Here is a 26893-nt window from a genome sequence, read left to right as displayed (position 1 = left end):
ACTAGCGACGGCAACCTGATACGGAACTAATTTTTATTTCTCCTGGCAACTACCCAGCCGGTGCATGTTTCGATAAATCATTTTGTGTTGAATATTTACAAACTGCCACGGTTTGGTGTGATCTCCTGGCAGCATCCGGTATGACAGGCAGATTTGTTGTTCGTTCTTTGGGCATTTGAAGAGAGATCATAAATCTATGGGGGTGTTGGATGCATTGCAGATATAATATATCAATCATATGTTTGGAAAAAGTACTACAAATTGACTATGTATTCAAATACTCTCGCAGTTCCTCATACTGATAACTGTGAATTATTTTTGTTAGAAATATTGATGGGCTAAAGGACCACAGATAGCGATGCAGTTTATTGTAGAACAAAAGCATCAAATAATCAACCAGATATTCAATGCAGTCCACTAGAACATTGGATCGTGTAGTCAAGTAGAGCAACAAGCTTTTGGAGAATAACCTAAATACTACATAGAAAATATTGGAAAGGAACACCAAACGTTTCTAAAAATGTCCCTCAATTTACACTGATAACACTGCATACCAGTTCATAAGATTGTTTGTGTCAAAAGTCATCCCTTAAAGGTGCGATCGTGTAACACTTGCTTTTAAAACACTTTCTCATTAATATTTCTCGTTCTCTGAAGCAATCACTCTTATCTCGACTAAATCACGAATACACACATTGGGCTCACCTTTGCTGGAGCCACTTTCTCCCATCATTTGGTTGTCACCAACACGGTTATGAAATGTAAAACGTGCTCTTTTACATCGTCTCCGGTGTGCTGGTTACATGTTTATTACCGACGATTTATCTGATGAAAAAAGTGGCCAATGGCAACACTGGATCCATCTTCCCGGAATGTACGTAAGCACTCCAAAACGAAACCGTACCATCCTTAACGCGGACGACATAAATCCCTTACATCTTGATTCGACGCTTAAAACAGAAACCACGCGAGGTGTCATCGGGTGGTTCTGAAATTGAAAAATAAAACCATCCAACACATCGCCACCTGTTGCTACCCCTTGGGTTTGCCTCAAAGTCTCGCCGAACTGTCGTGGCCCGATCCGATAAGAGCGCCTCCGTAAAATCATGTGCCACTGGGTAAAGAAATCCTCAGCAGACACACACTTACACGACCAGCCCATCATCATCAGCATCCACGGTGAGTGCATCAGCACGATTCTTCTGAAAAGTTTTTTTTTACATCAAAACTTCCTCTGGTCCCAGGTCAGTTTCGGTCATCAGCTCAACAGCACTCGACAGTCTTTCGGGTCAACAACGACGATCAACAGAAGGCAAAGTTTTACGAGGTATAGAGAGCGAGAACGAGACAGCAAAACAAAACATATTTCTCGCATTTGACAATAAATTCCACTAAATTATGACTTGATAGTGGAGGCCCGATACGGTGCGGAACTTAGTCCCAGAAGACTTCAACACACGCGGGCCAGTTAATAACAGAAGAATGGCTGAAAAGTGCTCGATAAAATGAAAACAAACTACAAGGTGTTTATTATTGCCGAGGCCCAATCCACGCTGAGAATTACTTGGATCGACCCAGGCTCGGCAGTAAGATATCGTCACGAGGCGTGGAATTACCGTAAAGAACCATTACGTCGGTAGTTTCCAACGCTGCTCTGCTAAATACTTTTCGGGTTTTTTTTTATGAACCTCTTCTTTACTGCCACGCTCCAGATAAGGATTGGTTTCGGAATTGGAAGGAAACCGAAACACCGTCTGTTGCGTCATACGCGGGACGTGTCTGGCCCATGAGCCGCCTGATTCTGTCAGGTTGCAACGTCCCAGGTGGTGTTAGACAAGAGTCATGTGTTTTAATTACCGACAGCCCATAAAGTTCGGAGGCTCTCCTGAGCGATGGAAACATTGAAGCTGAAGTTGATCGTGTCCTTCCCGCAGGGTCGCTCACAGTTGTCCCGAAACATTACTTAATTAAAGACCGTGTCGTGCGGGCCAGTGTACAACCCCTTCCGAAGGTTACACCAGATAATCAAACTGTATTTTTACAGCACGTAGAAAGATCCTCATCCATACTGTAAAATTGTAATGACCCCTTATTAGAATCGTGTTGGAGCCAAACATCCTACCAGTGTTTCGCTGTATTTTGTTAATCATGGAGGCGATATTATCACCATTTCAATGCCCTGATGTTACTTGTTGTGGATGATTTAGAAAACAAAATAATAGATTTGGGGAAAATAAAAGCAAGGGAACGTGACGCATCACCCCATGGTAGCTGGCACATGGCAAGTAGGCTATCCGTTGACCACAGGGTGGGTTGTTTTCTGGCTGTCCCTCCAGTATCTCTACACATCACCGGAACCGCATGGTAAATAAATAGATTGAATCTAATTCCTACCCGTGTTTTTCGGGGTTTCCCTTTTTGTGCTTTCTCCCTGCGGTCTGGTATCAATATTTGGTCCACGACGACTGCCCCGACGACGAGGTGTCATTAATAATATTTGGATAGAATCAATTCGACACGAGCTGCACCCACACCGAGCCCGAGGGTGAAGAAGATGCATCCGAACCGTATGGGTTCCGTTCGTCTGCATGACTGCAGGTTCCTGATGGCTGGGAGAGCTGGAAATAGACGCCATCTGACAGGCGCAAGTACGATAAGACCAACACACAACGGTTTGGATGATCACTATGCTGCTGATGATGATGGTTGAATGATAAATGGATCAACGTGAAGGTTGCCGGTACACCGGTATACGTCTGTGTCTGTCTGTCGATTATGGGCTCGTGAAACACGAATTAAAACTCAGGTGTGACTAATGGACACAACAACCGGCTCAGTATGGAACGATCTATTCTACCCGATGGTTGTGCCGCAGGGTTTTCTAGCCAAGAATCTATCCAAAACACATGCTGCAGCTCTCAGTGGTGGACTGTTTTGTTTCGTATTCCCCCGGTGCTGTAGCAAGTGTTTCAAGAGCACTTCTTTGAGAATTCGACATCTGGTTTTGCGTTCTCTTGCAGGACTCCCTGCCAAGAGGTGTGCATAAATGCAACTTCGAGGAATTAACTCAAATTCCACGAACTTGCTCAACTAGTGGCCTCGTTATCGTCGCATTGAATTTCACCACCCCCCCATGCTACACCATTTCGATAAGGTGACTAACGCCTGAGCTAACATTACCATCTTCAAGACGGCACTTGATCCTCATCCGCTGGCACGAATTGGAGTCCAATTCACGGACGATGCTTATCAGAATCACGAAAATCGCATTCCGTAACTCCATTCTACGTCTATCGAGCTCCAGTCTGGGGCTACCTGTGCAACTACCCGTCTTGGAGCTGGTAGCTCGTTTGCAATTTGCATAGCAATGATCCCGAACCGTGTGTTGGGTCCCACGTTGCAACAGGAACAACTTCGAACATCGCGTTGAAGAAGCGCCCGGGAAGAACAGAAGATCTACCATGCAGATCAATTAGGAACGCAAATTAGAATACACAGCAAAGAGAAGAAAAGCAACAGTAACAGTAACTGCAAAATACGAACGAAACGAGGCTGAAAATAGTTGCACCATAATGGATATGGATATCGAATTTTACAGCTCATTAACCCTGCGAGCTCCGAGCGATTGAACCAACAGTCAACAAAAACAAACCTTTAAATACGGCGCTGGATCATTCCGATATTCGATACCTCGGACTTTCATGCGTCTTATGAGACACTTGTCGTGCGATCGTTCGGAGAAGAATGATGTTCGGGAGTAAATAAAATAGTGTTTTGGGGTTCTTTTTTCGAAAACTGCTCCACGCACATCCACGTATTAAATAAAACAAAACTGCGCGCTACATAATCTTCACGCCCTGATTCTTCGGCTCGGCGAATGCATGGGACCATTGGGAAGGAAACCACACAAAGCGACACTTCGTGGTGGCAACTGACCAGATTTGACAAGGGCCGTAAATCACTTCAACACCTGACACGCTCGCAACCAAACTCATCCAATGGTTGAGTGTTTTTGGAGGATTTATTTTAGGGAAACGGGAAAGAAATCCTCCCCGAATGAAAGAGATATTCAAGATCTCCATTTAAACTTACTGGTAAAATTATTGTAACTTTGTGTAACAAAAGTGGATACGTCTTGTGTATACACTCAAGCATTGCTTCCCAGGAGAGTTTGTTCCAGTCAAGGAACAACGACACGTACACGAACTGTGCCATGCCCAAAGCCCATCCGATTGAACGAAAAGTGCAACAACAACAATGTTCCCCGACAACCAAAGAAGGCACAACACCTAAAAGTGCCACAATCCGCACGTATCCGATTACTCTCATTTCACCAATAAAAAAAAGAACGCGAAAAAGGTCCAACCGCAACGACGTTGTCCTTTAAATGCCTTAAACGGTCGGGTGTGAAGATAAATTCACCTGGACCCATCGTTTGGGGGGAACCCCCAAAACCGCTTCGCTACACTTGATACCAGCGAATTCCAGGGCCAGCGCATACTGGATATACACAAATTGAAACCATCGTAAACCACCCAGCGATCGACATCGTTGTCGTCGTCGCCGTCGTCGTGCACCTCCATACATGCGGCACCGATAAGGACTCACACCGGTACGGCACGACGATCGGCGATCCGCAGGGCGTGAAAAACCTGACCGTGGTCAGAATTCCAGCAAGTGGACATGTCGGTGCGGCGAAAAAGGTGCCGAGAGTTGTCGCCCCTGTTCCGAACACCAAGTGTAAGTCGCAAATACCTTCCGGGAGAAGCAATTAATTCCGACAACGTCCCAAACGCGCGCGCGCGCCTCCGAACACACGTTCGCTGGCTGCAGCTCCTGCGGGAGTTGGACGTTGTCTTGGTGGCTATGTGGTGTTGTGTGGTGGTTTTTTTCTCTGTTCCTTTTTAATGTATCAGCTTGTCCAGCTCGGTGTACCTGAATTGGTTGTTTGCCATTTTATTTTATTTTTGGATAGGAAATGCCAGCAGAGCAGTCAATTTGGACGACCGAGTACAACACTCTGCTCGCGCGGTGTTCCCGAGCTGTGGGTGCAAATAAGCCCTCCGGGTAGGTCCCGATACTGGACACAGGGAAGATTTTCTCTGCAACAAGTGGCGCTGGTAGTAATTTTTCGGAAGGTACACTTGGTGGGGCTAAGGCAAGCCGAACATCGGAAGATATGGTTCGAGAAAACAAATAACGCATACCATCAGTGGATGATCGTGGAAGCCTTGGGCAAATGGCGGACAAAACAAGCTGGAACGATCGATAAATCTAGGAAGGCGAAACCGTGGAACCGCCGTGTCGCGCGGACTACCAACACAGCACGGTACAGCTTCTTGTCAGATCAATAGAGACCGTGCGGTGCAGTGTGCCGGATCGTCGTCGTCGTCGTCGAATGTCCGGAAGGCACTCCCGGATAATGGGGAGTACCGGTGTGCGCTAGTGCAGAGGTCATCACTGCACCCGCAGCCATGATTCCAGCTGTGCAAAATCCAACTTTTATTGCATATCTCCACGTTCAACTATTTTTATTTCCCGTTCGCTCTCTACGAATCCGTAGGGCTTCCTCGAACCGCCGCAAGTGCAATAGTTAAGATGTGTACAAATCCACCAACTCCACGGTCCGAACCATCAAACCGGACTACCCCGCGGTGTGCCGTATGGATATTGGTCCGGCTCTCATCGAAGCCACCACCCGGTACTTCGCTTAATCCTCACTGGCAGCGCTTTCGAGTTCGCGCTGGATTGCTGCTTTCCACACCAGACTAGCAGTTTCTATCTCGGGATGTGAGTAATTTGTCTACAACGCAAAACCTCCCGATCCACCGAAACTGAAAAAGCTGATTGCTGGCACTAGATATTGCACAACGTCGGCGAAAATCTATCGCACGGAGGGCGCCCAACCGGCACAATCGATGAGAAGTAGCGGTCAATTTCAATAAATAATGGCTAAATTTAGTCGAATGCTGATAATCAATTTGTTTTCCTTCCTGCCAGCGTGCGAGCGCCCGGGATGGTTCGCGGTTAATTCGCGGTGCGCTGCGTTTAGTACGTGCCGTTGGGTGAAATCCGACGGCCGTCTAGACGAGAGCAAGAGACAGAGAAAAAGAGAGACCCCCTCCTGACGTTGCAGATTTGCCGACGTTCCCCGGGAACGGAGCAGGACTGTGCGAGGTCATCGTTTGTAGTTAGTGCCCAGGAGTTACGGCGGGGTCTCTTTGGGGATTATCGGACAGCTTTCATCGATTTGTTTCTAGTCAGATTTGCTTACTTCCGAGCAGCGGGGTGACCCTCGACAATCGACAAAGTAGATAAACCAACTTGCGGTTTGTGTCTGCCGGCTTAAGCTTCTTGCTACGATGTGAGATGCAAAGTTTAGGATAATCCGAAAGATTATATCGCAGGGACGACAGTTGTTAATGTCGGGTCATCAGTGTTAGCGATTGGCGAAACTACTACTATTCATGTTCACTACTACTTATACTGCGTCATCACTTTAAGTGCTTGCTTTGAAGCTTGTATTAGATCATGATTGTGTGTCAATATTTGGATTTATTTTTATTATATAATTATTTTTGTCTATATCTGCTTAGAACGGTCGTAATCTAATGTCCTTTCACAGCCTTAAAATATTTCGATTATTGCTTCAATGTTTGATAGATAGGCATTAAAATTTTAAGTTATTTTTACTGATTCCTTATTAGATCATTTGAGCTACAAAATTTACAAAATTTTGAAGTGAAAAATAAGAATCCACATGTTATGTTTCCGCATATTTAATCGTCGTAGTGCTGCACAGTGGCTCATCAAGTCGTGTTTCATGACATTTTGCAAACGAAACCGTATATTACCATACCAACACGCAACGTCAATCCAACTTTGGAAAGTTTTTCCTACGATCCCACATAACATCATAAGACATCGCTCTGTTCATAACATCATCGCTTCCAGGTGCTGTTTTTCAATAACGTCCCACTCGATTAGAAAGAAAATATTTTATCTATCCGATTAAAATTGTAATCGTTCCCCGTGCCGTTAAGTACATTTCCTCCCAACAAACACTCATACACCCATCTACACTAGATGACATTTTATTTCCATTTTCTTTCGTAGCCAACCGGGCCTTAGCTCAGACATGTCACGGCGTCTGCAGTAACATTCAAATCAAAACTTCAAAACCCTCAACACCTGGACCTCTTCATCGGCGCAGGGAGCAAAAAAAAAATCCCCACCACAGCATAGCATGCCAAGAACACACCGGCAGATGCTATCATCACCGTACGGCCGTGCAACAAACGGCTGCAAATTGGCTCTTCACTGTCAGTGGTTGGCGTGAAAATATCAAGTTCAACCTGTCCACTCTAACTGCGGTCGACATTAATCTTCGCGAAAACGTTTCACACCGGTACGGTACACACGCGCGGTACAATCCGACTTGGGTCGGGTTTTGCTGGAATGCAGACGATTGCTACAGCGTGCCGTACAGCTCACATACCGCTCGCATGCCGTTTCATCCGGCCCTTTTGCGCAGATTGTGCAAGATGCACGGTCCCGGTGCAGACAGACTTCGAGAGTGTTGCAAAAATGCTGGTGCAAAATCTTTTATCAAACCCCGCCCCGATACACATCACCAACCGCTGGTGCTCTGGTCACATTTTTCGTCCCTTCTGCACCTATAAATACATCAATGGTGGGATGCACTTCGTTGACTTGCGCTTCTCCACGTGGCTTTGGATGTCTTTGGGAAATAAGGAACAAGCGCTCGTTTCCGGATTTGACGTGGATTAGCGGTGTAGATATGGATTAATAGTATTCACTGCCGTCGCGTTGTCAGCTCAACTAGGAAAATGTGTCCATCCAACTCTGTGTGTATGTGAGTACCTGTTTGTCGAGAGAGAAAAAAACGAAACACTTCGCACCACTGCCGAGAAAGTGAACTAGACACTAGAAAACACCGATACCCTGCCAACCATAGCGCGATGTCTTGCAGGATGGCTTGAAGCTTTGTATCGATAGTACGGCAAGGGAAAAAAAGCCAGTGAAATTTGCACTCCAAACGATTGATATTGACGGCTGATTGGTTGGGAGGTCTTGGTTGGGTGCAGCAGGGACAAACACCATGACACAGCAACGTGCAATATTGGCACACGAGACACACGGTCTCCAGTCCCGATTCGTCACCGACATCGTCGATGTATCAACTTATCTCTCAGTTCAGGTCAACCCTAACCAGCTTTCTGCATGCCCTGCAGAGGGGAAAAAAACGAACCTAAATGCAAATCTACCATCCCATTCGCTCCACCAGATATGGAAAGATCTATTTCTTGCTCCAAATGGACATCTTCCAAAAGTAAGGCAAGAAGAAAAAAAATGGTTCCGACAAGGTTCACAAACAAACAAAGTTGGTCGTGCTTCCCGTCCGCATGTCTAAGCCGTACTTGCGATCTTCTGTCACATCTCTCCCATCTATTCCTTCCCCCATTCCAACCGGAAAGATCGCCGTGAAAAGTGTATGGAATCGCACAAAATCGCCCAAGCCAAAGACTCAGGCGAACCCGTGATTCAGTTGGACCGATCGCTGCAGCAAATCTATCTCGCTAGCAGCGTAAGTAAGTCCCGCGGGGTCACAAAGCATCGGCTGTTCTGCCCGGTCGGAGAGAGAGAAAGAAATGGTAATAAATCTCCAAGTGTGCCGCCACAACCGGATCGGCATGGAAAAATTATACAATTAGATGAAGATTATGTTATTTTATTCGAAAATCATGACACGACTTTGTGCTCCATTGGGTGCGAAAGGAGCAGGAAGCGCATGGTGCGGTGTAAAGGGAACAGAGTTGGTCCCAGTGGTCCCTAGCCCTAGATCTTCTTGGAGCTTGTGCGAATGATCCCATTTTTGTCGCGGTGCGTGAGATATGAACGTTTGCGAATCGGGTCCTAACTTGCCGTGTACGAAGTGTGCCTTAGCGTTGTCCAGTCTCTTGAACTAGACCTCGAAACATTCGGTTGGACTTCTCATCAGGTGAGTGAATAAAGTTTATTATTTTACACCATTTTTTTGACCCGATCATGGAAAACAATGCACCCTCAACCAACATTCAACACCCTTTTTCTAGACAACTTACCACACCGGAAATGTTCCTCGTTCCTTGATTTCTATCACTCACAACAGGATACTAGTCCCGATACTATCACGTGTGGATCCGTGTATGTCCTTTTCCGGCTGACCGCGACGATGTCAGAATCGATGCCACGATAGATTCGGTGCGATCGTATCAGTGATCTGTTTATATGTACACACACCGTCGGTGTAAAACAACACATCTGCAACGGTCCGGCACTGCACTCGTCGATCGTAATCATTTGCGACGAGAAATTAAAATATTACAACGGATCGATTCGGATCTGTGATACTGTGGACGCTGGGCGCGAACGGGCCCAACGATTTATGGGATTTTTCTTAGACGAGAAACACTCATCTATCAGCATGTGGAGCTTTCTGTTCGGCTGGTGAGTCTCTTGAAAGGCAAACCCATAGATCACACCCGCTCATAGACACTTGAAGTAGGTGTCGAAAGTTACACGTTCGTCCATGTTTTCTCTAGCGCTATAGCGCATATAGCAAATTCTGAGCACTTTGTGACAACGCTGATGATTGTTCAGTTGTGTCAGGCACACATTTTGTTTCCTCCTGGCACCCACTGAACGTTAGCCATGCATCAGGTTCAGAATAATTTGTTTGTTGTCCCTACGGACAAAACATTGCGAGGTTTTCTTTCGTTCCAAGAAAATAAATGGGGTCTATAAAAAATATGAATAGACAGTTTGGCTTGATTTTGTAACTAATGCCTGCCCAAACGTACAACATCACCAGAGCGTAGAGCGCGACCATGCCTGCGGTCGAATGTCAAGTGCAAACTTGACACTTTTAACACTGGACATTGGTCTATTTATGGGTACGCCTGGTGACCCTTCCGAAGAATTTTAATTATATGCATTCTGAGCTAGGTTTGACTAAATTCTTACTTTATGGCAAAAATCATACCAAAGCTAGCGCCACTTGTTCTCGTTAGCCGTTAGCTGACCGTTCGGAGAAACCCCGAAACGGGACACACCAAAACGGACTGTTGTCGATGGTGTCAAGATTTCGCCTTGTTATGCTCACAACACATTTGGACATCCTAATGCCCTTCCTGGTAGCGCTACGCACGGCTAGCGCCTACGCGCAGCACGCGTTCTTTGTCAACGGGCTGCAGATGCCGAGCGTCATGTGTTTCTAATTATTGCACTGGATCGGGGGTTCGCCACTAACCATCTACGGGCCACGGCTGACAATCGGTGGCTTTCTGGACGTTGCCTTCGGGCGATGCAATTGCCTTCCATGTGTATGGCTGTTCCAGTTACAGTTGCTGCTGCTGCTGCGGGTTGAACTTTTGTTCCATTGCGGGCTGGATAATTGGATCTTTATGACAAGGCGATTTTTATCGATTGAACTCGATCAATTCGTACGCTTCCGGGTAGACGTGCAATGCGCAGTGCATGTGCGTGATCGTGCAGTGAGCTCTCTTACTGATTGCATTAAATTGCGTTCGAACTGCCCGTTACCGTTGTGGCCTTTAATATTCGTGATCAGTTTTAGGGTTGGTTTTGGTGATAAAAGGTTTCGAAAAGTCTTAGATCAAATCCCACTAATAGCATGGTAAGTGAATGTTTAATTTGAAGCCTTTCTTAAGAATCATTTACATGAAACGATTTTAATTTATTCAAATAAACCCTCGCATTTCAGTGAAAAACAATATCCTTCACGGAACGAATTTTAAATGACAAAACAATGGAAGAAGAAAAAAAGGTCCAGAAATCTTCCTTCACCAGATGACCTTCTCCGAAAGGATAATCACCCTCGGAATCAGTTTCACCCTGCAACGGCAACGCCTTTCCACACGACCCGTCAACCCCTCGGGAGCATACCGGACAATTAACGGTTGGAATCCTTTGTACGTGCCAGGAATATCTACATTCTTACCCACATACTTCTCGGCCCACCACGTTCTGACGTAATTAAGAGCAATAATTCTTCGCACTTAAATAAATATCGACAGCCACGCAACGTGTGGTGAATCCTTTTTCTTTCCTCGCCAGCTCTTCGGATCACGCTCCGATGTCACACACACGATCGCTATGAGATCTCGTGGTACCCCAGTGCTACCATCAACGAGCGTACGCATTCTTCATGCATTCCCTTCTGTCCCAACCATTTACTCCAGTACAGTCGCATATGGTCGCATAAAGAGAATGTTTTTATTTTATCAACATCATAACGAGCACCATCATCATCATCGTTGTCGTTGTCAGTGCCACCTTCGGACTGCAAGAAGAACCCGGTAAGAATGACTGCAACTGTATACTGAGCTCGTTCCGCTTAAAAATGCGATCGATTTCGTACCATTCCATTCCAACAGGGAAGAGAAACATATTTAGAGGATAATTGTACCAAAAGTGGAGTTTTTTTTTACTTGTCAGCATCAAGCGCCATGTTATGAAACGGTATTCCTGGTTCGCTGCTTGACGCTCGCCAAGTCATTTTTCGGAGTGTTTCGAGCACATACATTAAAGTCTTTTTGCAGCTCATTATGGAGTGCTAATTTTTCGTCAGCTTGGGCTGTTTCTTTGGGGGTATATGGATTGTAAGAAGATAAGAAGGAAACGTTGTGGATGTTTACTTTTTATGAGAGCAGAGAACTTTTCTTCCTAAAAGACATTTTTTTCTTATGAATATTTAGTTCTTCGGAAATATTTTTGTTCTATGCAGAAGAAAGATTTCAATGAGAGTGTAAAATTAAAGAAAAGCATTTCATCTTTACGTTTAGCCTTGGAATTTCAAATATTTTTTTAACTACTAGTGCCACTGAATTAAATAACTAAGATCAAGAAAATTTTTGATTTGATTTTTGGTTGATTTCGTCATTCATCACAACAAGCTGTGCAATGGAATGATTCAATAGATATAAATAAAACTATTTTACAATGCATTCCTAGCAATAATTCTATGATACACAAACAAAGCTCAATTTAATTCGTTTTAAACATTGCATTAACTAATCGGTTAACGAAACCCTTCCCATCAGCTAACGTTTCAATTAAACACTTTCAAGCTACTCTCATCAACATCGCATAATTAAGTTATTAAGCTGCTTTAGCGAAACGTCCACTAATAAGCAGTTTGCACACTAATCGTATCAAGTGAACCAAAGCGCCCGTTAAAGACCACCGAAACAATCCCTTTTCCCCGTAATGATGGTTCATTTTGACGTTATGTAAATGAATCTCAACCCCCCTCCCCACCCCTTTACCAACCTCCCAAAAACGTGCCCATTACATTATCCTGTGCCGGTGCCATGACCAGGATACTGATTCGCTTTCACCGCTACACTCGACGTCCCACCAACTTTGAAATGGAAGCAATTTAATCATAATCCAGTTCAATCGCTTCATGTTAACCTCATCAGACGTTCAAACGATCTCCTTCATTCTCCCTGTAGCATTCCTCGTGCCGTGCCTTGCTTGCACGAAAAAGCAACATGCTGATTTTACAAATTTCCTCGCATTTAAAAATAAAGCCTTTTTTTACTCCATTCACGGTAATCGCGCGGAACCCCAAACAAACACTCACCTTGTTGGGGAGAAGAAAAATGAAAACAAAAAATTACCGTAGCATCCATACGCGTAAGAGGATGCGGGTGCAATTTATAGCGAAGCATTCCGATACCCATAAACCTCCATTTCTGATCGGTTCGACCCATGCCGAACCGCGACCCGCGAATAAAGGGGAAGTTTGGGTTTCATCTGAAAATTAATTTGGAATATTTTTACACCACAGCCAGCAAACAGTATCGCACCCGAGTCCCGAGTGCATACCGAGTGCAGTGGTTATGTTTTGCTGGTTCTGGAGTTCTGATGCAGCGTTTAATGGGGGAGATTTTTCGGGTCCCAAATGTTATCGTTCGGCTTAATGCCGGAATGAGATGTGCGGTTGAAAGTTGCAATTTTTATTTTACGGAGGATAAATGGATCTAACGGGAACATGGAAAGAAGTGCTTTAGAATTTTATGTGAACCATAAGACACCGAACCTGTTTTTATAATTATGTTTTAAGAAAGGTACTTTGGCTCTTGTGTTAAAAAGTGGATTTTGAAAGACTTCATTACTGTTACAACCATACAGAGTTGAAGTAGCTTAAGAAATGGTACTGTCGCCACTAGCTCAACGTTGTAACTTTTGTTATGACCGTAAATAATTCTATTGAAAAACACTTCTCCCATGATCTTTCCACAGTTTTTGGTGTAAAGGAACAATGCTCAGTCTTAAATTTTTATCCACTCAAATCACTCTTTCCAATTATGTCTGCAATTTGCGTAAGCACAACCTCACGAACGATGATAAAGACGAATAAAAGAGCCAGTCAGCGAAACAGGTCGTCCATTTATGCGATCATTAGAGATTATTTAATAATATCCTCCCATTTGTCCATTGTTGCAAACTATGTCTTATTTCCCTTCGCCATACTCAAACCCTCTAGAGTTCGCAAGATTGGTTCGTTCGATTGCATCTTCCCTGATTTCTGCTGCTACTATTAGCTTCTACTATCCAACCATCCAAGACGAAAGACAGCAAAATTTGAGGTTCACCAAACAAATGACAGTTTGCCGAGTGACGGACGGTGGCCGGGTGAAATAAATCATGATCACGCGCGATTTTTTGATGTGCTGCAGCTTATTCGATCGTTCCAACTCGGTTCCCGTTGCTTCTCTCCCAGCTCCAATCAATCTCGGTCCGAATGATACATTGTGGACATATTTCTTCTTTTTCTCTTAGCCAAAAGAATGATTAGAAAGCGGTCAGTGAATGTTAGCCTGTAGCTCGTGTGCACCTGGAATCGCAGTTTTTCGCTCTGCAATAAAATAAACCCAATTACATTCACTTCCCTACCCTTTGGTGCCTTCGAACCGTCTCATACCACATCATTTTGTTTACATCATTTTGCGTTTCGATCGTCTTCTATCATCATCTTCATCTTGGTCCTTTCTCCGCATTAATCGATGGGTCTTTGAGGTTTTGGATGCTCGCGGGAGCCTGGAACTTCAGCTGCCGGGTGTACGGTTTTGATTAGTCTGTCACGTTTCATTAGTGTAATGCACGGCCACGATATTGGAACCGAGGGGATCACGTCAGCTGGGCCGGGACTGGCACCAGGGACTTGTAAGCTTCTGGAGCACGCTGGATGCTCTCCAAATCACAGAAGACATTAATAATAATAATAATAAGGACGAACGTGAATTAAAACCGATGAAAAAGCTCTCTTACTCTCTCTCTCTCTCTCTCCCTCTCTCTCTCTCTCCCTCTCTCTCTCTCTCTTTCTCTTTCTGTAGGCGATCAGAATCAATCCAATCGAAAAGTACATCAAGAGCTGGTAAAAAATATTACATGAAATCGAAATGTAGACAGGCATTTGCGAAGAGGGCAGAAGAAGCAATAACAAAAATCTGTAACAAGTTTAGTTGAGAAAATCTCGCTCTTCGTGATTACAAAATTATCATCATAAATCTTGGTGTGCGCGCTCCATTGCCCAACCAATCATTCCAGCGCCGGTCCACTTTCAGGTCAGTCGTGGACAAACGCGCGTGGATCGCTCACGCGTGAAATCCCTGGCGCTGCTCTTATTCCCAGGAGAAATTAAACCATTTAAGCCCGCACACCCGAAGGAATAGTCAAGCCGAGCTGGATGCTTTTGGCATTAGCTGAGAAACCCGTGGGTCCCTCATCTTCTTGATGTTCTTCAACCTGTCGATGATAGGACACACGTGTTGGCCCGAAACGTGCACTATGCTTCCGCGCAACGAATCACTATTACGACCTTGTAACATCGCGAGCTTCGTGGCATGAGAAAATGAAAGCAATCAGGCGCCTTTTTCTTCTTCAAATTTCCTCAAACACAAGACGCACAAAGAAAGTCTTCCCATCGGGGAAGTTCCCGACAAATGAAGCTCCAAAACATCAAGACAATAAAGAATTGTATTTCCATTTGATTAATTTCACGCGAGCCCGCTGTTTGGCTTAATTTAGTTTTACATGATCGTTTTATCTCCAAAATATTAATACTTCACATCCATAAGCATTTGTCTGTCGGGTTTCTTTGGCTAAGGATTTCCTTAGAGGCTAACGCCACCCCTAAACAACTGTCGTGTGTTTTTTTGGTTCCTGCACACTGGCGACACATTTTTCTTCCAGCGTCCGTCCAACTCTCGGGGACAGGGAACAGGTTTGCTTTGGAGTTCTGCCGACACGCTAACCGGGTCGGTCCGAAAACGAGAGACATCGTAAAACATGAACATTATAAAGCACAAACGATACTGAAACGATTAACGATGATGCGGCTTGGTTTTTCGTTTTTTTTCGGTGCGTTGATGAATTTGTATATTTTTGCCTGGTTTTTGCCGGTTATGAGTCATCGTTAGCTCGGCCAAATGAGATGTAGAATTTTTTTTTTTCGTTTTCCTCGATGTTCTTATCATATTCTTCCGGACAGATGTTAAAGTTTCGTAATTATATTGTCAACAAGTTGGATCAACGAGACAGGTCGTTCACCGGATTATTTCATTTCTTCCTGCGACTTTGTATGATACCCGAGCGATGTACAAACCTGTCCGTTAGAGTTCACATGAAGACATATGCTGCCTGGCGCGGGGCAATTCACATGCTGTTCGTCTCAATGGGAAGTGGATCATGTGTGATGTGTTCGTTCTTTTTTTAATTTTGCATTCTACTTTATTCTGAACATGATTCATGACGAGCGTGTAATTAGTATGATTTATGAAGTAATTCTTTTCCGGTATGCAAGACAAAAGGAAAGGAGGGAACGAGTTCTTCGGTTTGTTGCCATCATGAAAATGATAAATACAACTGTCTTCACGCGGTTTTTTTTAATTTCGTGGGAAACTACCTGACTGAATCAATTTTTCATACTAATCATGCTCTCCATAAATTTTCGTTTCGTCGTCCTTTCTGCAATCTTGATACCATAAAATGGGATCAACACCTTTTAAATTGGAGAAACTTCTCGTTCAATAAATTTGTCTGAAGTATACTAACCGTAGCTAAGTTTTCGAAAATGTTACGAACTAAAAAGGAACTTCCTCGACTACAAAATCTATGGTGGGTTAAACTAGGATTTTTGGCGTTTGATGACTGAAATTCTGAGAATATCTCAAACGATGTGGAAACGCTTTAGTTTATGAACTACTTTGCCAAAAATCATATAAAAGCTTGATCAGAGGACCTACTCCAATATCCACTATTTTTGTGCCTAGCATTTTTTGTTTCTCAACTTCATAACAAGCTATTAAGACTACATAAATAAAGTTTAATGTGCAAACAAACGAATCCAAACATAGGAAAATAAATTATCATTTACTTCCATAAAAACAGCAAACTCTATTCTCACCCCGTGGATTCAAAGCCAAAAAACCCAAAACCGAACCATATTTTACACCCTCCACGCTAACTGTCACAATTAACCGATGATTTAAAACAATCACACCCATTCGGATGCCTTACAAAACGTTTCTCCTCCCTAATCAGCTATCAGTTTCGCGGCATCGTTCGCGCCGGCCGGGGAGAAAGTTCCGTACCGAAATTAATTACTCCCCAAAAGCCTAACGAGCATCGGGTGGGATTCTCAACGCGCCCGCAAACACCCGTTGCGACAGACAACATAATACTTAAAAATCAATTTAGCGCTCTGTGTGGCTTGGCTGGCTGGCTGGCAGGTTGCTCTGCCCCGCGATTGTCTCATGTGCGATCTATTTCTAGCCCGCTAGCGAGACAACGCCCACCCGACAATAAACACCGAAAACAAAACAAAAACAAAAAAAAAACAACCGGCTCACGTGAATCAGTCACGATTGATCACAACAGCTTCGGCACTGTCGAAAAGATGAAGGCGATGAAGCAAAGCAAAGGGCGTCACAAGATTACACGCCGAATTAATATCCTAAATGAATAATTGTCAAGCGTCCCGGGCTGGTGTGTGCGAGGATCCGAGTGCGGGAAAGTTGCGTTTTCTTAGGTGTGTGCGTGTGTGTATGAGTGTGGATAAACAATTAGATCCACTGGAGCAAGACGAGAGGGGAGAGGAAAACAGAAGGGCATCTAGACAAGTGGAAAGTGCTCATCCATTGCCGGTGGGTATCGCCGTCTTCAGCCCGGGAACCATCCGCCTTCTGGGTGACTTGTGCTTTTCGGGGTATCTTTTGTTTTCGCCCGGGGTTTTCGCTGTTTTGATGGCGTTGATGTCTTTCGTTTCAACGATGTGACGGTGCGAACTAGTTTACATCACACACTCGGCCGCTCTGGCGCACGGATTGCACGGGATGCTAGCGAAGGCTGAAAAAGGTTGATCTACTCAGCCTGATTAGTTTGGAACTCATGCGGGGAGCATACCCGAGTGAACTATCAACTCACCCTGACTGGTTCGAGAAAATCAAGCTGCTCATTGTTTTCACAGGCCCCGGTTGGAATGGTTTTCTTCCTTTTCTGACCGCTACCCGAAACCGATCAATGAGAACAACACACACACACACGATCTATTAATCTTCACACTGCGGCAGACGCAGCAGAGCAAGCGCGTCGATCAAAGATCGTCCAAGAGGAACAATCGAACAACCGAAACAAAAAGGAAAAGTGAGAGTAACAGACAGACGGGTGATGGATTTTCGTGTTCGACATCGAGTTCGAGCGGTCTGGGCTGCTGCAATATTTCGAACCAACAGGTACCACACGACAACACGACCTCCACGATACATCTGTGAGTGTGTATGTGTGTCCATGGGTCTGTATCAGCATAAATCCCGTTTCTGCTCATCATTACCCTTCGAAGCAAAACAAAGCCGACAGCAGAAAGAAAAGAAGAAGACGAAAAAAACATTCCCCAAAACCATCCCCTGAACGTACGCGCTCGGAGGTCGTGCTGTGTTTTGTAATGAATTTCATGCGCGTAATTATATAAAGATTATTAACTTGTTAGCGTTTCTTTAGCTTTCCTTTTTGGTGGGGTTTCTCCGGCTCTTCTCCGACGCTCGTTTCGCGATGTAGCATCAATTGTAATCAGTGCAGATTAGATCTGGGAAAACGAGCGAGCTCACACGTGCGTCCAGTGCAGTATGTTTGAACTCCTTCGGTTTTTCGTTTTTTTTTTAAAGGTTTCGAGGCAATTGCTCGATGGCTAATGGTGAACGCTTATTGGATAACAGGTGAATGATTTCGTTTTGCAGCGATTTATTGTTTTGTGCCTCGTTTGGTGTTGCGCATCGAGTGAGTTATTATTTTCTTTCCTTGCCCGTCTTGCAGACTTTTCCGAACACTTCCCCATCCCAGCGCAAGCTCGTTATCGAGTTGGCAAAAATATCAAAATTTTCTCACGAACCTTCATTTTCGGCCGATTGGGTTAGATGAGACCGGTGTACATAGGGGATGGCAGTCTGATAAGCGGAACTAATTAGCAGATCAATTGAAAGTAGTACCGGGACGGGCTGTGAGGTCCTGTCTGAGGCGGTTTGTAATGATTCGTTTGAAGATGAATTGATTTTGGGGGATTAATAAGTCTTCCACTATCTTTCTCTCTCGTTTTACGTGCTCTGATTGGTTGAAGGCTGCATGCGAGATGAGGTAAAGATGGGCTAGTAGATCGCCATGATGATTGATGGAACACGATACAGATAATGACGTACGAAACATGGTCGTGCTCAATTAACTCATCTTTTATTTTCTATTTTTAGAAATTAGTAAATAGTATGCAAGAGAAGAGACAGCTTCAACAATTGAATAGTAGTAAAAATTGTAGATTTCTAGATATTTTTCCATAAAAATATATGTATATATTTTATTTGAGGATTCAATCTTTTAATTTTTTTGATGCCGTAAAATTATTGAAAAAATCAAAAATATTAATAAAATATCAAAAGGATTTTTTCCAGCACTGCTTTCTTAACTCACTCATATAAAACCAGCTTTAATAAATGCCAATTGAAACGATTTCTCAAGAAGAGAAATTTCATTTCGATTTTAAATTTTAATTTCAAAATTGTTCAAATCAATCATTAAATTTAATTTAAAAAAACTATTTCGCATACTTTCTTATTTCTTCCAACCAACACAACATCTACCAAACTAAAGGTTCTCAACATAAGCTGCAGTAAAGAACTCTTAAGCGAAAAGCAAGCACAATGTGCACAGAATTCACGCTCCTACAAAAGACTTAAACATAAGCGACGAACCTGTCAGCAGCACAGTAATTCTAGGCGCACACTGGATGACAAAACGAATCATTAACTTCTGAATGCTAACACTTTAGCTACACACACATACACACACACACCAACAAACACCGTGATTCAACACCCTTTTCCTCCTCTCCTCCTCCTTCCTTGTACGGTAGTTTGCAATTTAATAGCACTCAATACATAACCGCGTATCGCTAATAAAACACCCCATTCGGCAGCACATCAAACCGACTGACGACGGTGAACGAATCTTCATTCGCCTGTTTACTGGCTACACACTGAATCCTTACCCACCTGTTCCCATCCCTGCTGCTAGTTGTTGGTGTGGTTGTCCCCAGTTGGGTTACCATTTTCCCATCTCTAATGAGATTCTCCCGCATCTTTCTCTCTCGTGGTGTAGTGAATTACTGTCTCCGTGGCATCGTTCATTCTTCCGCTGTATTGGCGTTTTCCTTTTACGCGCGCGTGTGATTTGTTCCCCCAACAGGCATGCAACAGTCATTACTTTGCCCAACTGCCCCAAGCGCTCTCCCCAAGCGCATCGCCAGTGGTTTGCTTTTCCGTGTTTGATTTGATGACACAGAAAGTCTGCCTGCCGTGACCGTGTGAGAATGGAGTGTACCTACCTGGTGCTACAAGATTAACTAACTACTAATCACAAAACACACACACACACATACACCGAGTAGCCTTACCGTAACGTTGCACGGGTTTGTATTACCTGGAGTGTCCTTTACCCAATCGACTGTGTCACGAGTCGTGTGAAACATTGCACTTGAACTTCATCATTCCCTTTGCGCAAGCCACTTGCCGATGCCTGCGGATGCTGGTGCTGCATGCGCACCGATCACAGTACGATGACTCGGCCGGTTAATGCTCATCTCTCCCGGTCCCACAACACATGTACCTATCAAGCGAAATGTTCTCTTCAATACATTTTATTACAATGCATCCGTTCGGTACTCAGTTGTATCGGGTCGAGGCAAAAGTGGAGACCAGGGGGGGGGGGGGCTAACAAACAGAACAAACTCAACACCACACCGCGCACAATCATCATTCAATTGCATTTATCAATCGACCCGAATGGATGGACGCAGTCGCATGTCGATTGCCTGCTTTTTGCCGTTTTTTTTTCCGGCGGGAAACGAAGGAAAAAGGAAAATATTTATTTCTATAATTCGCAATAATTTAACGCTTTTGTAGTAGCAGCAGCAGCAGCAGCAACAGCAACGGGGTTTTGTCTGCTTCTACCGATTGTTGTCTCCTGTTCCTGCCTACCGGAAAGGTACACACATTTAAAGGCGCATCATCGGGCTATCAACGTCCCGCGCAAGCTTCAAAGTGAACCATTGTGACATGCGCGATTGTCATTGGCAGAGCCGGTGGTTAAATGTAATCGCTACAATCACTATTGTGTGTTCATTTTCTCGACAGATTTGCCACTATCGGTTCACAAAGGGTAGTGCAAAAAAGAACAATGATTCATGATCATGTTAACACTCATAATCGAAATCCAAACATTGTTGATAGGTTGTAATGTGGCGTGTGCGAAGGATGATTCAATGGGTGACCATTCGATGAGGCTTTAATGAGCAACATTCCAGAGGGACCGCATTCCATCAAATAGGGTCTGTTTGTAACTAAACGCCATAATTCACGAGGTTGCTATGATGAATTCCATAGACAGACAATGTTTTGATGAATAAATCATTATTTCGAAATATACAGTTGTTTATTGCAGATAATTTGAGAAAATTTATGTTTATAAACTAGTGAATCAATTTTATTTTCTTTCAAAATATGCGCAAAAATATTTAAATTAAAATTCAACGAAAAACTCATGGTGCAAGGCACTAAAATTCACATGCAAATTATATAAATCAATGCATTTATTGCATCAATTTTAATAGCAATTTATTACTGCAGCTTTTAGTTAAATTGTGTAAAGGCTTTGACAACAGATGATTCACATCATAGAAATGATTGAGCGATTCAAGCAACACTTTATTTGGAAAGTAGATAATAAAGTCATGTGTGGTAGGGATTTTTATTATTAATTATTAATTTTTTTTATTATTTATTTTCATTTGTTGACTTTCCTTGGATTGTAAATAAATTTTCCATACTTTCATAAGACTATAAGTAACTTCAATCCATTGTAATAAATGTGCCTTTCGGTTAAGCATTAAGGCCTCAAAATAAACGAAAAAGCGAACTTTATTTGACACAAGCCCTTAAGCTCCATACCCGAAAGCAACAACTTGTTCCACTTCTCCAACGGTTGATTAGCCACGATCGATGTAAATACATTTCCCCTGGTTCCTGCTGCCTGCTTTTCATCCATTTCCCTCCCTTCCGCACGTTTAAAACCACACACCATCATCTTTCCATCCCACCCATCCAGCAGACGGTCGGAGCTAGTGACTTTGAATTGAGTTTCAAATTAAATTATTTGCACTTTGTTTCGTGTGTTTACGGCAGATGGTGTCGTTTTTTTGTTGCTCTTTTGTGCCAACCTGCACACAGCAAGTGCATATCCTGCATTAAGCTAAGCGGTTCGGTTCGGTTTAGTGAGCGCATTCAGAAAGGAAAAAAAAACACAAAACAACCGTTTCGAATCCGTGCCGAATCCAAATGCTCGCGCGAATCCGCTAACGATGGATGGAGAAGCCATAAAGCATGGCAAAAAGGAAGGATGACAACAATAAGTGGGAAAGGGAGGGGGGGAGAAGTGGTGGACGAAAAAAAACATCGAATGGAAGAATATTTAAAGATCAAGAGAAGAAGCGCGAAAGGGATAAGGTTAAAGTGCTGTGAAATGTGCTTTTTTCTGCTCCTTTACCGCCCGAGCATTATCTTCTTAAATCAGTCAGTCGTTTTAGCTTTTTGCGCCCAGCAATCGTGGAAGTGAGCAAATGTTTCGAGCTGACCAGAGACGCAAAGTAGGGAGGGTGGGGTGGCTCAAACTCCTCCCAAACCACCATCCCTTTAATGCTGCTATCGATGCGAAGATTCAGCAAAGTGCGGCAAGTGTAACAGCAAGGCAAAGGTAACCGATTCTAGCTGCAGCTTTGTGTTGCACTCTAGTTTTTTCGCCTTCGCCTTCGAGTTTATGCCATCGCGGTTGCGCCAAACAGCACGAAAGGGCTAGAGAGCCATTCACTTGCTACACGAACATTTGTCGGCCCGTCGGGTTTTACTTTGTCCACCTTCACCGTCTCCATTCGCTTGTATTTTAACCCCTTTTTTTAGGTTGATGCGCCCGACCCGATCAGCTGATTGTTGTGGGAAAATGTTTGCACTAATTGAGCGAAATTACCGCCCTTGGATTAATGTGGCCCGGGTCGTTCGGTGTTCGATGCGGTGTAATTTCTTTTGGGTGGAAGTGATGCACTTGCAATGACCCACATTCATTGTGCCCTTCGGTGCATGAACCGAAGCGCAGTTGGACGGATGGGCTGGCTGTGTTAGGTGAACCGTGAAGGATATATTGGAAATTAAATTGAGAGCTTAAGCGAACTGCGATGAACTTGACACGTAAGTGTTTTTAAAACTGGAATGAAGCTGTACTTAAACGAATTATTGCAAACTTTTTTATGGGATTAGCATCTGCTTAACACATTATTTGACGAATATTTGTAGGAAATTATTCATTTATAATACCATGTTACACTTACCAAGAGTAAGGAATTTTACATTAAAGAATTTATCACCATGATAATGTGAACAAGAACTATTTAATCTAGACTTCTTTTACCTATTAAAATAGTGAAAATGTTTTCTCTTTGCTTGGCTTAACGATCTCTAAGGTTATGCCGGCTAACGAAATGGCTTACTAGACTGCCGATACCACATTGTTGGTTAGTCAGGCCTCACTACGGGGGGACGGTCCGGATGGGATTTGAATCCCGGTCCTGCCGTTTGAAAACCGCCACCGCTGTCGCCTATACCATTGGGCCGCCCACGTAAAAATATTCTATAATTTCGAATACCTCTAGTATTATTAAATTGACTTAAAATTAAATTCATTTGGTTAAAACATTTTTTCTTAAATTCTCGTTTCTACATTTCGGGTTTCTTCTGTTTATTCTAATGTGTGTTTAATGAATACAGCGATCATTTTAATGTGATTTATGAACAGACTTCATTTTTTTCCACTAAGCAATTTGATCATTTAGAATTCATTTGAAATTTAATTATGCTTAGTCCAATTTCATCAATTTTGCTATAAATCACAGATATTCTGTATAAGCTTGCTGCACCAGTGGTAGCAAATCCACCCTCTGCTTAAAGCGCACGGAACAACGGATCGTCTGCCTTGGCAGAACTTTCACACCAACGGTACAGATACTTTCCCACCATTATTTGTCGAGCGTGTCCGGGGGAATGATTTCAATAAAGTTTACAGTTCAAACCCGCCCTCGAAGCGATCGGATCGATCGGTTTCCGTTATATTTGCCCGCGCTATTTGTAATCCTACAGCGTAGCAATCCTGACACACTCACAAGGAAAGCCTTCGCAGCAAGTTCGTGAGCCTCTGAAAGCGCTGAATAATCAATTAGGATCCCTGTGCCCGCGATAGGTGGAGAGCGAGGAGACCAAGGCCAGACATGGAAGGAAACCCAGAATGAAGCTGCAACACCGCCAAGAGATCCCGCGAGTAAGATGTTAGCTTTAATTACCAAACTAATCACTTCGTGATGGGCTTACCGTATCGGTCGATGGCGCCCTTCGCTCGGACGTTCGCGCGGAACCGTTTTAAAGTTTTAAGCCCGAACTCCTGTGGGCCAGCCTAGTCTGGGCTGCAACCTGCCGTCCAGTGTTCAATTACTGCGCGTGATCGAACTGAACGGTCCGTGTAGGCTTTTAGCCGGCATAAAGGCTGCTGCGGGATTAAAGAGTTCCTAATGTTTTGCCCGCGATAACAATAACTGGCTCGCAGTTCCCATTTGTTTCCAAAGAACTGCCAACAGCAACGCACGACTTTCGACGGGGAAGCAAGCTGCTCCAGAACGCAACCAATATTCATCCGGGATCCGTGTACGGTGGAGGGGATAACAAAGCAGTGCAGAAGAATAAACCGCCCGATCCATCCATCAGTCACTTTGGTCGGGTGCTCTACAAATTCGCCCTTTGGGTTCAATGCTTGTTTGCATTCAATCGCCTCCAACATTATACCCTGGCTAAGCATATACTTTACAATATTTATCTTCTCTCCCGATTCGCCCCATTTACTGCCCTATTCCTAGAATTCGCTTTCAGCTTCAATTTCAAGCAGATCGGGTTCTATCCGTGTTGCACGCTGAAAGTAATGGAAGCATGGGAGCCCTGTTAAAATTCAATTCTTAACCTTCATTTCTTGGGGTAGTCTCATCGAACAAGCGCAAAAATATGAATAACCATAAAATGTGGCGTTTTCATATTAAGCCTGCCGTTGGTCTAGGTCTATTTCTTGAAATTTCGTGAATGTAGAACATTATTCTTCCGAGACTCTGGTGATTAGGCAGACGGTGGTGTAGTTCACCTGAGCACCGTAAACAAATTTCACCGTTCGTTCTTTTTCTTCGCTCCTTTCTTCTTCGTATCCCTTCACTGCACATTAGCATACAGCTCTGTCCATCCCTCCACCACATTTGCTCTCCCTGACTAGTATTGGCTATTATTATGAGCATTTTTCTTGCTCAATAAACAACCAAAGAGGCTTTCGCTCGAGGCTCCTTGGCGTGTCCGTGGAACGCTAACGGTAGAGATCCAAATTGGTGAGAACTTCCACTTGCACGATCTTCGCGCTCGAGCAGTGAACACCTTGCCGTCTTCGATTCGTTGGTTCTTGCAACAACTAATGGCGTGTTTCTAGAGTGAACTATACATCGTTTGCATCCTGCAATAGAGTTGGTTTGTGGGAAGGTTTTGTAGTAGTGCACAGCTGTAAAGAATCAGTTGAATAGTGTATATGACTTGTGGAACGGGCATGATTTGATGATACTTTATTGGAAGCGAGTCTCAATTTTCCTTCTTTCCGTTTTTCAATTCATTTGCTATAGCTACCATTAGAGGCACTCAATGCATTTTATAAATAACTCCTAAAACACCTAAGCAACCGGAGCTTTCTTGTACTCATAGACTCCAACAGTCCACAGATACCAAAACCACAGCTTCAGCTTGGTGTGCGTATAAAGGTAATGAAAGAGAGGTCCCTGAGGTATCCGGGGTGCGGATAAAACCTAACCAGCTCTGCCCGAGGACTAGGCAAACTGCACACCACTGAACAAGGTCGAGGGCTACACAACACCCCTTTTTAGCGGTAAGGTGTCTGGCGGACCAATATCAGGGACTGCATGGTCTATCCGGAGCACCAAACCACACCTTCCATGCGTGCCGATTTCGATCGCTCAGGAGCATACCTAGGAGGAAGATCGATTTAAACCTGTCCACCCGGGGTCCAGGTGGGCTTTGCGGTACACGCGCCCATTTATCTTCAGTTTCCGGAATCCTCTAAAGTGCCGAAGTTAGCACTGGGGACCCTTTGTACGCAGCTGCTGGAATAGAGAAAGCTGTGCGCTGTGCGGTGGGATGGATTTTCTTTTCGAGAAAGTGTTCCATACACCACCGGTAATACGGTAATGGAGTGGATGGGAAAGGAGTTTGGTGAAGGTGAAGTTTAATTGAGTCCAGACATGTGAGAAGTGCTTACTGCGGGTGGTGGTGTCTTTTCTCATTTGTGTGTTTGTGGTACCTGTTTGCGCTACATGCTGCCCTGCCCTGAAGGAGGTTTGAGTGGTTTCTGATCAGCAGGGCTGGGTTTTGGGGTTGTTTTTTCATCTCAGGTGACACAAATGAGATTGCTACTTTGTACTTGTGGAAGGGGTAAATAATCGGAAAATCTACTAGGAATTTGTAAGAATTCCCGTCAAAAACTACGCCTAGGTAAATACACAATTGGAATATATTAGCTCACCCTTTAACTAGCTTTAAGATACTCCAGAACTCTTAACAAAAAACGATACCTCACAACAAAAGTCACCGCAATTTGTCTTACACAGTAACACTTTCTCCAAATCTATCCTGCCATTTAGTGAGCTTCGGGGCACCTAGGGCATCCTAGTTTCATAATTGAAATTGATCGCACCCAACACATCTTCGGCACGCATTGCCATCAGGCAACTCGGTTTCACACATTTAAAGTCACAATTTAATTACACACCTTCAAAGCCCCAAGGTGTGGAGAAGATATTAACGCCTTCAAATCTTCCCAAATTCCCAGGCTCGGCAAAGCTGCGCGAAAGCTCCGTGAAATAAATCCCCTTATTGCGGAAAATCCATGTTCTGCTCGCCCGCACCTATGCGCAAGATCTTGCGCTTGAACTGCGGCGAAAACGAAGTGGAAAAAAAACACGTCCACATTCAGGGCGACCACCGCCGGTCGGCGATCACTTTCGGTGAAAACAAATCACTCGTGTCAAATGGAACTGCGCCGTTAGAGAAATTAACTCCCCGGACAGGCGTAACCATGTTAAAAGATAAATATTTTCGTAATATCGATCCCGGTGTGGGAATGG

This window comes from Anopheles maculipalpis, chromosome 3RL (assembly GCF_943734695.1).
Source record: "Anopheles maculipalpis chromosome 3RL, idAnoMacuDA_375_x, whole genome shotgun sequence".
In the NCBI taxonomy this organism is placed as follows: Eukaryota; Metazoa; Arthropoda; class Insecta; order Diptera; family Culicidae; genus Anopheles; species Anopheles maculipalpis.
The sequence above is the reverse complement of the archived record's forward strand: the minus strand, read 5'-3'. Positions refer to the sequence as shown.